The 17,672-nt window shown below is 43.8% G+C and overlaps 1 long non-coding RNA gene and 1 pseudogene across 1 annotated transcript; both read left to right on the top strand.

Moving 5' to 3' along the window:
- Positions 1-403: 403 nt before the first annotated feature.
- Positions 404-1,497, top strand: LOC124027836. The gene is made up of 3 exons (XR_006837515.1): positions 404-724; positions 882-975; positions 1,376-1,497. It is a non-coding gene; the product is annotated as an uncharacterized LOC124027836 (long non-coding RNA).
- A 2,695-nt stretch (positions 1,498-4,192) lies between these two features.
- LOC124027835 lies at positions 4,193-10,608 on the top strand (annotated as a pseudogene).
- The last annotated feature ends 7,064 nt before the right edge of the window (positions 10,609-17,672 follow it).

The raw sequence follows: 17,672 nt of genomic DNA, 5'->3' as shown, positions 1-17,672 counted from the left end.
GAAAAGTGTTCTACAAATGCAATGTATTATGTATAGCAAACAAAAGGTATAGGCCAATCTTTGACGCAGCAATAGCCAATAGGCTCAATTAATTAAATATTCAATTCCATCTAAGCTTTGATTATGTTGATCATACTTAATTCTCTAACATGTATAAAATAATAAATGATAATAATAAATAATAATAAATATAGTACTTTATTTTTATTGTAAAATAGATCATATGTCCTATAGTGACCCCAGGAACAGCACCAATATTAGTTTACTATGGTTCTACAGTATTTCCAATATATGCATCGATTTTATTTTTGTTGACATCCCTGTCAAGTGAATAATGAGAGATAACCAATGACTAACTGTCACTAACATGATCTGCATACCCATGCAAACTGCTGAACAAATAACCATCCTGTCAATTCATCTCTTAGCATGCAGCGACACAATGGAGTCAACCATGCTGAACAATTGCTGAGCCTATAGTTATGGTTCTCTGAATGAGGAGGACCAACCGGGTGGCTTAGTGAATACCCACCGCTGACTGCTCTGCTCTGGATATAGGCTTCAAGCTAAAGAACAAGTATAACCTCTAATGGCGTGCTTTAAATCAATCTATGATTTCAGCGCTGAGACCTTGAACGGTCAGAGCGTTCCTCTCAGTATCTACAGGGGCAAGGTGCTCCTCATTGTCAACCTGGCCACCTTCTGAGGGTCAACGATAGAGGAGGTAGGCTAACGAGGATTTATGGTGCTAGCCTATACAGGCTAACAGCCTAATGCTGGCATAGGCCAAACTTTTGATTGTGTTGTAGTATCAGAGATATTCTAGAGTCAGCCCAAGGGAATGTTGAGGTGGTGTTCTAATTGTGTCTGTCATCTAACAGTACCACAGAATGAATGCACTCATGGAAATGTTTGGTGACCTCAACTTCACTGTCCTGGGATTCCCCTGCAATCAGTTTGGTCTTCAGGCACCTGGTAAGAGAGTCCTTTGAAATAACAATAAAGATTTTTGATCTGTTGTAACTTACAGGCCTACTTTGTCTCTAGGAGTAATGCTGTGTATCAAAATGCTAATGTGTGGGCTCCAGAGTGGCGCAGCGGTCTAAAGCACTGCATCTTTACTACAGACCCTGGTTCAATTCCAGGCTGTATCACAACCAGTTGTGATTGGGTGGCGAACAATTAGCCCATTGTCGTCCTGGTTAGGGTAGGCCGTCATTGTAAATAAGAATCTGTTCTTAAATGACTTGCCAAGTTAAATAGTATGCTTGTTTGTCATGTGTGATGACGAGACCAGTCTGTTTTTATAAATGCCTCTGTTTCAGAACTAATAAACTCACTGGTCTGTTGCATTTGTTGTTGTTTCTTCCTTCAGAGGTAAATCATGAAACCCTCAACCTTCTCAAGTATGTAAGGCCAGGTGGGGGTTTGTCCCCAAGTTCCCTGTGTTTGGCAAGATCGAGGTCAATGGGTTGAATGAAGAACCTCTTTTCGCCTATCTCAAGGTAGTATATTTGACATGTCCTCTTTCGCCTATCTCAAGGTAGTATATTTGACATGTCCTCTTTTCGCCTATCTCAAGGTAGTATATTTGACATGTCCTCTTTTCGCCTATCTCAAGGTAGTATATTTGACATGTCCTCTTTTCGCCTATCTCAAGGTAGTATATTTGACATGTCCTCTTTTCGCCTATCTCAAGGTAGTATATTTGACATGTCCTCTTTTCACCTATCTCAAGGTAGTATATTTGACATGTCCTCTTTTCGCCTATCTCAAGGTAGTATATTTGACATGTCCTCTTTCGCCTATCTCAAGGTAGTATATTTGACATGTCCTCTTTTTCGCCTATCTCAAGGTAGTATATTTGACATGTCCTCTTTTCACCTATCTCAAGGTAGTATATTTGACATGTCCTTATGCACTATTATTCGCTGCACTCTGGGGGCAAGTTGAATACCTTATGGACATTAGCCTATCTAACAGCATGTGTTAATGTCTTGTACAACAGGAGTCCTCTTTCCCTATGTGAACCCTGTCATAGGAGATATAAAGAGGTTCTACTGGTCACCCATCAAAGTCAGTATATTTGAACTTTGAGAAGTTTCTAATCGATTCTGATGGGAGCCTTTGGGGGTAAGTTAATACCTTATGGTTAGAGTTAGGGACGGCAGGTAGCCTAGTGGTTAATGTCGGCAGGGTAGCCTAGTGGTTAGAGTAGGGGGCGGCAGGTAGCCTAGTGGTTAGAGTGTAGGGACGGCAGGTAGCCTAGTGGTTAGAGTGTAGGGGCGGCAGGTAGCCTAGTGGTTAGAGTGTAGGGACCCAGTGGTTAGAGTCAAGGGGCGGCAGGGTAGCCTAGTGGTTAGAGTGTGGGAAGGTTCCTAGTGGTTAGAGTGTAGGGACGGCAGGTAGCCTAGTGGTAAGAGTGTAGGGGCGGCAGGGTAGCCTAGTGGTTAGAGTGTAGGGGTGGCAGGTAGCCTAGTGGTTAGAGCGTTTGACTAGTAACCAGAAGGTTGCAAGTTCAAATCCCCGAGCTGACAAGGTACAAATCTGTCGTTCTGCCCCTGAACAGGCAGTTAACCCACTGTTCATAGGCTGTAAATAAGAAGTTGTTCTTAACTGACTTGCCTAGTTAATTAAAGGTTAAACTATATATATATATAAACAAACACATGAATATAAAATGTATCAATCATTCATGCATTCATTCAATTAATTAATTAACAAATAAGATTTGAAAATACTTAATGTCCTATTCTCCTTTTCCCCAGTTATGAACTTCATGGCCCTACTGAGAAAGTGGAAAAAGACATTGCAGGCCTACTATAAATGGAGTCATCTGTTCCCTTTATGGCTGTCAAGAAAGTGGGTCCTTCATCAGCAGAGGCAGAGTGACGATCCCTCAGTAAATGCAGACTAAACGCAGCTGAGCTGGATCTGATGGGAAAGGGAGAAGGACTCTGAGTTTCAGTGCATTCACTCAGAATATCAGATCCCTCCAGCCCCTGTTGGTGACCAGAAGGCATATCACTATGGTCTCAATATAACTAACTACTCCCTTTTGTTATTGTTGCAAAACAGAGGAAGTCAATAAATCTTTTGGCTGAAATCTTAAAATGTGTTGTCCATTTAATTGTTTAACATTGTTAAAACAACATGTGTAGGCTACAGTAGGAGAAACCCAAGTCTCCAGCTGCATAGAAACTCAAGCCTACTTGTATGGAAGGATATACAATATACACAATTTAACTGAGCTGTGGATGTTTGAGAATAAAATACAATTCACTACTTGAATTGTTTTATGTTTGACATTTCTATACTTTTACATTTTTACGATCAAAGAGACTGCTATTCTGTAAAAATACCCCTTTCTTTAAGGTGGTAATGATGGTAGACAAGGAAGAAAAGTGGAATATGTTTTGAGTGAATATGGAATGGAGGATATCACAGAACCTTTGGAAAAGCTACAGAAGGAAATTGAACGTGACGAGAGTGAGGTTGAATTAACTGCGGTGGCAGGTGGTGTTGTGAGGGAGCTTAGCGTCATGTGTAAAAACAGGGACACGTCCTCCAGTAGCTCAGAGATGGAACCTGAGAGTGAGGTTGAATTAACTGTGGTGGCAGGTGGTGTGGTGAGGGAGCTTAAGGCCACGTGTAAAAACAGGGACACGTCCTCCAGTAGCTCAGAGATGGAACCTGAGAGTGAGGATGCAGTTTGGGGAGGACCGCTGAGTTTGAATAAAGTAGAATCTGGTCCAGTAGGACTGACATTTTTGAGAAAGTGGACGCTTGCCTTTGACGGATCCATTTGTATTTTCAGGGTGGGTGAGAAAGGATTAAAGAAACTAGTTGTGGACTTGTGATATTTTTGTGTGTCTCTTCTGATCAGAGGGAGCAGGCGCTCCGTGTCACGCAACTTGAGTCAACATTTGTTTCTTGCTTTGCTCTTAGGAACAGGACACCATTGAAAGGAGTGATTTCTCGGGTAGCGTTACGTGAAGTTTAAGATTCCTGGTGTTTGTGACGCCCGCCGTGTAGGTATTCTGTGACTGGCTTCACCTCCAGTACAGTAGATGGCGGTGTATGCACCTTCAAGTTCGATTCAATCCACCAACCAAATCCCAAAGAAGAAGAAGCAAAGAGGCAAAAAAAAAAAAAAAAAAAACATTGGATTTCCGAAGTTGTCACCGGACGCATGCGTATTTCACTGTTCAATGTCACCGCAACAATTGAACATGGCTGCCGTGGGTTTCAGAAATTGGGCTCGAGCTCTTTCCAAGGGGAAACAGCCAGGCTTCTCGGCGCTTTTCTCCCAAGTCAGAGCAGGTTGGTTCATGGATCTTTATCGATATCGTTGAACAAATGTAAAATGCCTGCATCACGTAGGAATGGAAGTGAGAACATGCCAGGCAAAGTGTCGCTAACCTTGAGCTAGTCTACAACAGAGCTGCATCTCGTTCAGGGGTTTACTAACGTTAGTAAAAGCTGCATTCAGTATTATGTAGCTAACTGTCTACGATCAAATATTAGGCTAGATCCCATACACGGTTCCCTGGCCAGCCAACTTTACTGCATTTGGATAACTTGTGATATATATATATATATATATATATATATATATATATATATATATATATATCAGCAATTCCTAACGTTACTCTCAAACGGCTAGTTAGCTAACAATCCCACTGGTTGATCATGGGGATAAATGGTACTGTATTAACTTCTTTCTAAATGTTGTATAGCCTCTGGACCTTCCAAGGGCATGCTGCCAGGACCATACCCCCAAACGCCCGAGGAGAGAGCAGCTGCAGCGAAGAAGTACAACATGAGGGTGGAGGATTATGAACCAATCCCGGATAATGGCGAGGGGTAAGGAAGTGGGGTCCCGTGGATAAGGAAGGACACACATGCCATTGTTTTCCTGTCATCTATACACCACCCCATTACAGCAGGAGCTATGTTGCTTTGCCAGACAACTAGCAAATTGATTTGGTAATTCAACCTGTGGGTTGAACTCACTGAAATGATTGAGGCTCTGCATCCCAAACAGTATACAATTCCCTACATAGTTTTGACCAGAGCCCTATGGGATGCACTATATATAAGGTATGAGAACAAACATTGGACAGCAATGGGAGTGTTAACGTTTCAGGATATGTGCATTACCTAAGGTTATTCACCTACACACTTGTTTCCCTGTTGTGTTTCTGTAGGTATGGAGACTACCCACAATTACCAGACAGATCACAGCATGAGAGAGACCCCTGGTATTCCTGGGACCATCCAGACCTGAGGAGGAACTGGGGGAGCCTGGGGAGAGACTGTAAGATAGAGGACGAACTGGGAGACTGTAAGATAGAGGACGAACTGGGAGAGACTGTAAGATAGAGGACGACTGGGGAGAGACTAAGATAGAGGGGAGAGACTGAAGATAGAGGACTGTAACTGGGGAACTGTAAGATAGAGGGAGAGACTGTAAGATAGGGGAGGACGAAGGGGAGAGACTGTAAGACAGAGACGAACTGGGGAGAGACTGTAAGACAGAGGATGAACTGGGGAGAGACTGTAAGATAGAGGATGAACTGGGGAGAGAATGTAAGATAGGTTTCTACACACTGACTGACTAATAGTGTTGTCAAGATAGAGTATCAGATCTCACTCTACTTAAACTGAACAAAAATAGAAATCCAACATGTAAAAGATTGGTTTAGTATCGTGACTACACAACTGAGACTATATATTAGGTCTGGGACCATACCTGTATCCCAATACTTGTTTAGTATCGTGACTACACAACTGAGACTATATATTAGGTCTGGGACCATACCTGTATCCCAATACTTGTTTAGTATCGTGACTACACAACTGAGACTATATATTAGGTCTGGGACCATACCTGTATCCCAATACTTGTTTAGTATCGTGATTACGACTGACTACTGGGACACAACTGAGACTATATATTAGGTCTGGGACCATACCAGTATCCCAATACTTGTTTTGTATCGTGACTACACAACTGAGACTATATATTAGGTCTGGGACCATACCAGTATCCCAATACTTGTTTTGTATTGACTACACAACTGAGACTATATATTAGGTCTGGGACCATACCAGTATCCCAATACTTGTTTTGTATCGTGACTACACAACTGAGACTATATATTAGGTCTGGGACCATACCAGTATCCCAATACTTGTTTTGTATCGTGACTACACAACTGAGACTATATATTAGGTCTGGGACCATACCAGTATCCCGATACTTGTTTTGTATCGTGACTACACAACTGAGACTATATATTAGGTCTGGGACCATACCAGTATCCCAATACTTGTTTAGTATCGTGACTACACAACTGAGACTATATATTAGGTCTGGGACCATACCTGTATCCCAATACTTGTTTAGTATCGTGACTACACAACTGACTAAAGACTATATATTAGGTCTGGGACCATACCTGTATCCCAATACTTGTTTAGTATCGTGACTACACAACTGAGACTATATATTAGGTCTGGGACCATACCAGTATCCCGATACTTGTTTAGTATTGCGACAAGAAAACAACACCCAGCGGATGAACTCATTTAGGAAAACAGCGCTAATGTTGGAAACATTGTTACCCAGAGTCACATTTTGTGTTTATTTTCCAAGCAATAGCACACATTTTACACAACGCAGGTTTTTATAAAGAACCAAAGAGTCTGTGCTGTGTACTTCGTGTAAATGTTTTGCCATGGGAAAATATGTCATGACACAGATTACCCTACTGTATACTGGTATCGTAAAGTATGTGTACATATGCCCTACTGTATATTATACGACCTCACAGTGCATACCACCCTGCTCATTGACACTTGTTGTTTACTGCTGGTAAAGTATTGTGGCAGCATACATTTATACCACCCTGCATACCACTGCTGGCAGCATACCACCCTGCATGAAATGTCAGGAAGTGAATGTGTTTAACCACTGCTGGCAGCATACCACCCTTATCTGCTGGGCAGTATTTCTCCCTGACTCATTGACAACGGGTTGCCTGCAGCATACCACGCTGCATACCACGCTGCATACCACGCTGCATACCACGCTGCATACCACGCTGCATACCACGCTGCATACCACGCTGCATACCACGCTGCATACCACGCTGCATACCACCTTGCATACCACTGCTGGCAGCATACCACCCTGCATACCACCCTGCATACCACGCTGCATACCACTGCTGGCAGCATAACACTCTGCATACCACCCTGCATACCACTGCTGGCAGCATAACACCCTGCATACCACGCTGCATACCACTGCTGGCAGCATACCACCCTGCATACCACTGCTGGCAGCATACCACCCTGCATACCACTGCTGGCAGCATACCACGCTGCATACCACTGCTGGCAGCATACCACCCTGCATACCACCCTGCATACCACTGCCTGCAGCATAACACCCAGCATACCACGCTGCATACCACTGCTGGCAGCATACCACGCTGCATACCACTGCTGGCAGCATACCACGCTGCATACCACTGCTGGCAGCATACCACGCTGCATACCACTGCTGGCAGCATACCACGCTGCATACCACTGCTGGCAGCATACCACGCTGCATACCACTGCTGGCAGCATACCACTGCTGGCAGCATACCACGCTGCATACCACTGCTGGCAGCATACCACCCTGCATACCACTGCTGGCAGCATACCACGCTGCATACCACTGCTGGCAGCATACCACGCTGCATACCACTGCTGGCAGCATACCACGCTGCATACCATGCTGCATACCACTGCTGGCAGCATACCACGCTGCATACCACGCTGCATACCACTGCTGGCAGCATACCACGCTGCATACCACTGCTGGCAGCATACCACCCTGCATACCACTGCTGGCAGCATACCACGCTGCATACCACGCTGGCAGCATACCACGCTGCATACCACGCTGCATACCACTGCTGGCAGCATACCACCCTGCATACCACACTGCATACCACTGCTGGCAGCATACCATGCTGCATACCACTGCTGGCAGCATACCACGCTGCATACCACTGCTGGCAGCATACCACGCTGCATACCACTGCTGGCAGCATACCACGCTGCATACCACTGCTGGCAGCATACCACCCTGCATACCACTGCCTGCAGCATAACACCCAGCATACCACGCTGCATACCACTGCTGGCAGCATACCACCCTGCATACCACTGCTGGCAGCATACCACCCTGCATACCACTGCTGGCAGCATACCACGCTGCATACCACTGCTGGCAGCATACCACGCTGCATACCACTGCTGGCAGCATACCACGCTGCATACCACTGCTGGCAGCATACCACGCTGCATACCACTGCTGGCAGCATACCACACTGCATACCACTGCTGGCAGCATACCACGCTGCATACCACTGCTGGCAGCATACCACGCTGCATACCACTGCTGGCTTGCTTCTGAAGCTAAGCAGGGTTGGTCCTGGTCAGTTCCTGGATGGGAGACCAGATGCTGCTGGAATTGGTGTTGGAGGGCCAGTAGGAGGCACTCTTTCCTCTGGTCTAAAAAATATCCCAATGCCCAAGGGCAGTGATTGGGGACATTGCCCTGTGTAGGGTGCCATCTTTCAGATGGGATGTTAAACGGGTGTCCTGACTCTCTGAGGTCATTAAAGATCCCATGGCACTTATCGTAAGAGTGGGGTGTTAACTCCGGTGTCCTGGCTAAATTCCCAAATCTGGCCCTCAAACCATCATGGTCACCTAATAATCCCCAGTTTACAATTGGCTCATTCATCCCCCTCCTCTCCCCTGTAACTATTCCTCAGGTCGTTGCTGCAAATGAGAACATGTTCTCAGTCAACTTACCTGGTAAAATAACGGATAATTAATTAAAAATCTAAAAATGGGTTCTCGTCTGTTGCATGTTTTCGTTCTAGATGCACTGGGATTTTGACATGTTCATCAGGAATCGAGTGGACACGTCGCCCAGCCCTGTGGCCTGGCACACCATGTGCAAACATCTGTTTGGTTTCGTGGGATTCATGCTCCTGATGTTCTACCTTGGGGAGAAGTTTCCATCTTACCAGCCGGTGGTAAGTATTGCATTGAGCATCAGTCTTTGTCTCCGTTGTAACCCTCTAAGATGTCACAGACCAGAAGATAATATATGTCTTTCCTGTTGTAACCCCCTAAGATGTCACAGACCAGAAGATAATATAATTGTCTTTCCTGTTGTAACCCCCTAAGATGTCACAGACCAGAAGATAATATAATTGTCTTTCCTGTTGTAACACCCTAAGATGTCACAGACCAGAAGATAATATAATTGTCTTTCCTGTTGTAACCCCCTAAGATGTCACAGACCAGAAGATAATATAATTATATATCTTTCCTGTTGTAACCCCCTAAGATGTCACAGACCAGAAGATTTCTTTCCTGTTGTAACCCCCTAAGATGTCACAGACCAGAAGATAATATAATTATATGTCTTTCCTGTTGTAACCCCTAAGATGTCACAGACCAGAAGATAATATAATTATGTCTTTCCTGTTGTAACCCCCTAAGATGTCACAGACCAGAAGATAATATATGTCTTTCCTGTTGTAACCCCCTAAGATGTCACAGACCAGAAGATAATATAATTATATGTCTTTCCTGTTGTAACCCCCTAAGATGTCACAGACCAGAAGATAATATAATTATATGTCTTTCCTGTTGTAACCCCCTAAGATGTCACAGACCAGAAGATAATATAATTATATGCCTTTCCTGTTGTATTGAACCCTTTCCCATTTTGGTATCTCAAGACCTTTTTCACTATGACAGCAGGGTAGCCTAGTGGTTAGAGCGTTGGACTAGTAACCGAAAGGTTGCAAGTTCAAACCCCTGAGCTGACAAGGTACAAATGTGTCGTTCTGCCCCTGAACAGGCAGTTCTTAACTGACTTGCCAAGTTATATAAAGGTAAAATAAAACATTTTTAAAAATCTGGATTTGAGAAGGACTTATCCAATGGGTCTACCCCTCATTTGGGTCTACCCCTCATGTGTGTCCCGTGGACACTAATATTGGATTTTACAATTGGAGCACCAGATCTGATCCCTGAATACAATTTAATGACGGGTGTGCACGGAGTCGGAGATGATGCTACTGCTGTTAGTGTTTTCATTGGTTTCCTTGCCCTGCTACCAATTCAATAGTGTGAAGAGGTGCACATTGGTAACTGAAGTGCATTTATCATATTCCAACATATTTTGCTATTTAATTTCCTTATGATTTATTTCTGGTATTTATTGAAGACCATTGAGCACCTCTCACACACTCACCAAACACATGTTTTTTTAAAGTACAAAGGTCTTCAAATGTCCTCTTCTGTAGGAAAGGTGAATGGGTACATCCTGTCTGATGCCCCCTGTTAAGGTCATCCCTGTTCTCTATTCCAGGCACCCAAACAATATCCTTACAGCAACCTGCACCTAGAGAGAGGAGAGGATCCCAAGAAACAACCTGAAGAAGTCAAACATTTTAACATTTAAATATCTGCTTCTCTCTAAATGTGTCTATTTCTGTCTAATAAAGAGTCTAATCAAGATTCCTTGATCTTTGACCTAGATCTTATTCTTTGGAAAGCTACTCCTTCTAAATCCCTTAAGATTGAATTGCTTTTCAAACTTTAAAACGTGCAACTCTGGAGTAAGCTGTTTGGGTACAGCTTTTTGATATCACTTATCTGTCGTCGCCTGCTTCCCGTGGCTCTCCTTTCAGAGAGAGTGAGGGAGGGAGAGAGGTAAAGAGAGAGAGGTAAAGAGAGAGAGGGAGGGAGAGAGGTAGAGAGAGCGAGGGAGGGAGAGAGGTAAAGAGAGAGAGGGAGGGGTAAAGAGACAGGTAGAGACAGAGGTAGAGGGAGAGATAGGTAAAGAGAGGGAGAGATATCAGTGGATAGTCCTATAGCCAATTGACATGGTAAATACATGGCTTATTAATTAGGCTACATGGTAAATAGTCAACGACTTTGTTTTTAAATGAAGTCCTTTTTATCATAGTGCATTATGGGGCTACGTTATATTTAATTTAGGGTGACTAATCATTAAAATATACTTTCCCACTACTGTAAAACGCTGCGCAAGTGGAGTCGTCATACGTCTGGGTCTTGTCCCCTAATATTTTTGGATTGAGTTTGATAATTAAAAAATACAATGTGAAAACGAGGCTGTTTAGGATATCAAATTATATATTTTTTGTGTGAATTAATTTACTTCTGCCAAATGTTTTTTCCCTTAATGAAGACCATTTAAAAGCCTACAAAAAATGACACGGTTACATCCTTAAATACTGTGTCACTTTCATAGTGCATACAGTCACTACTACGCTCAATTTCAACTTCTAAACTTATTTGACTAACATAAAAATAGTGCCTTCGGAAAGCATTCACACCCCTTAACTTTTCCCACTTTGTTAGACTGCATTTAGATTGTGTCACGAGCCTACAAGCAATGTCCCATAATGTCAGAGAGGAATTATGCATAAAGAGTCATAAGTTGCACGGATTCACTCTGTCTGCAGTAATAGGAGTTAACGTGGTTTTGTAATGACTACTTCACCTCTGTACCCCACACATACAATTATCTGTAAGGTCCCTCAGTCAAGCAGGGAATTTTCAAGCACAGATTCAAACAGACACCCATCTACCAATAAGTGCAAAGGTCACCTATTGGTAGATGGGTAAAAAATTTAAAAAGCAGACATTTGAATATCCCTTTAAGCATGGAGAAGTAATTAATGACACTTTGGAAGGTGTATCAATACACCCAGTCACTACAAAGATACAGGCCTCCTTCCTCACGCCGTTGCCGGAGAGGAAGGAAACCACTCAGGGATTTCACCATGAGGTCAATGGAGACGTTAAAACAGAGTTTAATGACTGTGGTAGGAGAAAACTGAGGATGGATCTACAACATTGTAGTTAGTCCACAATACTAACCTAAATGACAGACTGAAAAGGAAGTCTACAGAACAAAAATATTACAAAAACATGCATCCTGTTTGCAACAAGGCACTAAAGTAAATCAGCAAAGAAATGAACCTTATGTCCTGAATACAAAGTGTTATGTTTTGCTCAAATCCATCACTGAGTACCACTCTTCATATTTTGCTGCATCATGTTATTATGGGCAATGTTCCCCCAAAGCAATTTCGGCACTGAAAAAAATGTCAGGCCTGCTGAGACCAAACTTGAATGTTGTGAACATTCTGTGTAACTTTGAGCACATGTTTACTGTGAACACTTGAGGCTTTACCCACTTTAAGTTACAGTTTCAGACAGTGGTAGAGTAGGCTACTGTGGCTATTTGATCATGATGTAGGCCTACCAGAATGGCCTACCATCAACTGTAATTGAGATAATGCCACCCATAACATCTTAACATGGAAATAGCTGTTTGAAAATTGTCTACAGTACCAGCCAATGTGTGGTGTTCAATGCAGGCCTACATTTCATCAGACTTTTGAAAAAAAATATACAGGGCTTGACATTAACCTGTTAATCCACTTGTCCTTCAGATGAGGGGACTGAAAATGTTGTGTTTGATGCAAGAAATGACTTTACAAAATAAAATACATTATTATTCTCATTCCATTATTACAAAGAATCAAACAAATTATGCTACTCAGCTGATTTAAGCCTGCCTCAAAATACAACAGTGCCCCTTTAATAATATGCCATTTAGACATAACAAAGCTCTTTACCAGACTGGCTTTTATAATAATATAATAATAATAATAATATATGCCATTTAGCAGACGCTTTTATCCAAAGCGACTTACAGTCATGTGTGCATACATTCTACGTATGGGTGGTCCCGGGGATCGAACCCACTACCCTGGCGTTACAAGCGCCATGCTCTACCAACTGAGCTACAGAAGGACCACTCAAAGATGTCTAGAAATAAACAAGTTTTGTGCTCTTGTAGTAAGCAATCACTCCCCTATTGTTGACTACTAATGCTCTATAACTGGGTTAATAAATGACTAACTAGCAAAGGATATTAAAAAAATGTACACACGTTGCTACATGCAGCTCTCGCTTTGATCTGAAAACGAAACACATCTACTCAAGACCACTCATGCTGTAAAAACAGTCCAGTTCAAAGTGAACGGCATAGATCCATATATGGCAATGGTCTATTTGCATATAGGCCTACTGGCAGCTCTGATTGGTTAGGCCTCACCGGTCTGTGTGTAGAGTATGGGCGGAGTGGTGCTTGTCAATGAAATAGAATCCTACACGGATGTGTTCTGCCTACAACACAATGTCTTGACTAGTTAATTTTGTTTCGGTATGTTGCATTGAAAGTGGCTAATATTGCATTGATTCAATCACAATTCCCACAGTAAAGGGAAACGTTGATAGTGTTAACTAAGGGAGAAAACTTGACGAAAGTTGAGTGAAGTTCAATCCCATGCATCTCTGCGCAGGCTGTATGGCAGTCATGGGGAGTGGGGCGCCCGCCCACGCGCGCAGTTTAGAGGGAACATTGGTTATGGGTACGCTTGTCGTCGGGACTTTTTTAAAGATAAAAATAAATGGAATAGAGTTCAGCGCAGGCAGAATCTTAGAGAAAAACAAGGTGATCTGCTTTCTAACAGACACTGCGAGACAAATTCACCTTTCAGCAGGAAAACAAAAGCTCCCGAGTGGCACAGTGGTGTAAGGCACTGCATCTCAGTGCTAGACCCTGGTTCGATCCCGAGCTGTATCACAACCGGCCGTGATCAGGAGTCCCATAGGGCGGTGCACAATTGGACCCGTGTCGTCCGGGTTAGGGGATGGTTTGACCCGGGTAAGCCGTCATTGTAAAATAAATCATTTGTTCTTTAACTGACTTGCCTAGGTAAATAAAAGGTCAAAAAGTAAACTAAAACACAAGGCCAAATATATACGGGAGTTGCTTACCAAAGGTGGGAGAGTAACAATGGAAGCGGAGGTGATGCTTAATTCTTTTGGCGTGAGTGAAGATGGAGGAAATCACCTGAATACTGTAACATCTAATGGAGATAAAAGGCCTGAAGAGTGAAGATGGAGGAAATCACCTGAATACTGTAACATCTAATGGAGATAAAAGGCCTGTAAGATGGAGGAAATCATCTGTAACATCTAATGGAACTAAAAGGCCTGAAGAGTGAAGATGGAGGAAATCACCTGAATACTGTAACATCTAATGGAGATAAAAGGCTTGAAGTAGTAAATCAAGGTAAGCCTTGGTATGATAATGCCTCATTCTTTGTTCGAGTGCGATTCATGAACAAGGATGGTTTTTTTTGGGAGGGGGGGGGGGCATTTATGGTCACAAAGTAGATGAAGGATGCATTGGGAGAAGTCGAGTCAGTCAGAGTGTCCAAGAGTGGTGTGTTGTTGATTTCATTTGTGTGAAAAGAACAAAAGCAGAAAGCACTGTGAATGCTACGATTATAATATATGCCATTTAGCAGACGCTTTTATCCAAAGCGACTTACAGTCATTCTACGTATGGGTGGTCCCGGGATCGAACGGGGATCCCGGGATCGAACCCACTACCCTGGCGTTACAAGCGCCATGCTCTACCAACTGAGCTACAGAAGGACCACAATTGGAGTAGGACACTGGTAAGATGGCGCCGATAGAGATGGCAGCTTCACTTCAAGTCCATATAAGCATTTCGCTACACTCGCAATAACATCTGCTACCCATGTGTTAGGTGTCATATCTGGTGTGTCGATGAAGATTGAGGCTTCATGGTTTAAGATGAACATGCCAGGCATAGTTGATTCACGTCTCTTAACCACCACTGTCGAGAAGGTGTCCTGTGCAGAGGCCGTGAAAATTGTTGAAGCAGCGCGTAGAGATGATGAAGCTATTTTTTTGTGTTTATTTTACCTTTATTTAACCAGGCAAGTCAGTTAATAACAAATTATTATTTTCAATGACGGCCTAGGAACAGTGGGTTAACTGCCTGTTCAGGGAAGAATGACAGATTTGTACCTTGTCAGCTCAGGGGTTTGAACTTGTAACCTTCGGTTTCTAGTCCACCGCTCTAACCACTAGGCTACTCTGCCGCCCCATGTTGGCCCATCTTAGTGATGAAGCACTGGATAAGGTATTGGTGTTGTTCAACAGAATGTAGGAATAGGTGAAACTACCAGCTACCAGCTGAAACTCCAACTGGCAGGAGCACTAGTGGTACCAATCTGGGAATAGGTGAAACTACCAGACAACTGGAAGGAGCAGTAGTGGTACCAATCTGGGAATAGGTGAAACTACCAGACAACTGGAAGGAGCACTAGTGGTACCAATCTGGGAATAGGTGAAACTACCAGACAACTGGAAGGAGCACTAGTGGTACCAATCTGGGAATAGGGGAAACTACCAGACAGCTGGAAGGAGCACTAGTGGTACCAATCTGGGAATAGGGGAAACTACCAGACAGCTGGAAGGAGCACTAGTGGTACCAATCTGGGAATGGGGGAAACTACCAGACAGCTGGAAGGAGCACTAGTGGTACCAATCTGGGAATAGGTGAAACTACCAGACAACTGGAAGGAGCACTAGTGGTACCAATCTGGGAATAGGGGAAACTACCAGACAGCTGGAAGGAGCACTAGTGGTACCAATCTGGGAATAGGGGAAACTACCAGACAGCTGGAAGGAGCACTAGTGGTACCAATCTGGGAATATGGGAAACTACCAGACAGCTGGAAGGAGCACTAGTGGTACCAATCTGGGAATAGGGGAAACTACCAGACAGCTGGAAGGAGCACTAGTGGTACCAATCTGGGAATAGGGGAAACTACCAGACAGCTGGAAGGAGCACTAGTGGTACCAATCTGGGAATAGGAGAAACTACCAGACAGCTGGAAGGAGCACTAGTGGTACCAATCTGGGAATAGGGGAAACTACCAGACAGCTGGAAGGAGCACTAGTGGTACCAATCTGGGAATATGGGAAACTACCAGACAGCTGGAAGGAGCACTAGTGGTACCAATCTGGGAATAGGGGAAACTACCAGACAGCTGGAAGGAGCACTAGTGGTACCAATCTGGGAATAGGGAAACTACCAGACAGCTGGAAGGAGCACTAGTGGTACCAATCTGGGAATAGGGGAAACTACCAGACAGCTGGAAGGAGCACTAGTGGTACCAATCTGGGAATAGGGGAAACTACCAGACAACTGGAAGGAGCACTAGTGGTACCAATCTGGGAATAGGGGAAACTACCAGACAGCTGGAAGGAGCACTAGTGGTACCAATCTGAAGCCAAAGGACAGGGAAGCCAGGGAAGGACAGGACATACTGGGTCAGCATTTGTAGTGCAGGAATGTGGGGTGGTAGTCAGGAAACACAGTACAGATATTCTGGCAGAGCTGATGGCCATACTGTTGGCCTTTCAGTGGGTGGAGGAAGTCAAGCCAGACAGAGTAGTTATTTGCTCTGATTCATGTGCAGTGTTAATGAGTATTCAGTCCTTTAGGTCATGTAGAAGACAAGACCTGCTGTATGAGGTGCTACAAACCCCATGGCAGGATTAGACAGATGGGAATACAGATAAGATTTACTTGGTCCCAGCCCATGTGGGGGTGGAGGGAACGAGGCAGTTGATGTACTGGCTAAACAAGCATTTAGTAGTGGGGATGTTGATGTACTGGCTCAACAAGCACTTAGTAGTGGGGATGTTAATGTTGTAGTTTCAATGAGCAAGGCAGAGGCAAAAAGCCTGATATGGACAGTGATGGTGTAGAGATAACAGGTTAAAGCCTGATATAGACAGTGATGGTGTAGAGATAACAGGTTAAAGCCTGATATGGACAGTGATGGTGTAGAGACAGCAGGTTAAAAGCCTGATATAGACAGTGATGGTGTAGAGATGACAGGCTAAAAGCCTGATATAGACAGTGATGGTGTAGAGATGACAGGAGCAGCTTAAAGCCTGATATGGACAGTGATGGTGTAGAGACAGCAGGTTAAAAGCCTGATATAGACAGTGATGGTGTAGAGATGACAGGAGCAGCTTAAAGCCTGATATGGACAGTGATGGTGTAGAGATGACAGGCAAAAACCTTGATATAGACAGTGATGGTGTAAGATGACAGGTTAAAGCCTGATATGGACAGTGATGGTGTAGAGACAGCAGGTTAAAGCGTGATATGGACAGTGATGGTGTAGAGATGACAGGAGCAGGTTAAAGCCTGATATAGACAGTGATGGTGTAGAGATGACAGGTTAAAGCCTGATATGGACAGTGATGGTGTAGAGATGACAGGAGCAGTGGAATAGAGATACTAAAGGCAGGCATTTATTTTGAGGAAAGTCGGAGAGGGGAGGACGGCAGGAAGGGACAGAAAATAGCAGGCTATTTTGACAAGATTAAGGGTGGGACACAGACGGTTGAATAAGACCTTAAGCGTGATGGATGAAAGCATCCAACAGGAAAGTGTGATTGTTGCCAGGAAACAGAGACCGTGGAGCATGTATTGATACAGTGTGGGCAGTATCAGAGGGAAACAGAGACCGTGGAGCGTGTATTGATACAGTGTGGGCAGTATCAGAGGGAAACAGAGACCGTGGAGCGTGTATTGATACAGTGTGGGCAGTATCAGAGGGAAACAGAGACCGTGGAGCGTGTAT

Source organism: Oncorhynchus gorbuscha, unplaced genomic scaffold (assembly GCF_021184085.1).
Source record: "Oncorhynchus gorbuscha isolate QuinsamMale2020 ecotype Even-year unplaced genomic scaffold, OgorEven_v1.0 Un_scaffold_3515, whole genome shotgun sequence".
Classification (NCBI taxonomy): Eukaryota; Metazoa; Chordata; class Actinopteri; order Salmoniformes; family Salmonidae; genus Oncorhynchus; species Oncorhynchus gorbuscha.
Note: the sequence above shows the minus strand (reverse complement) of the source record. Positions and strands in the feature narration are given on the sequence as shown.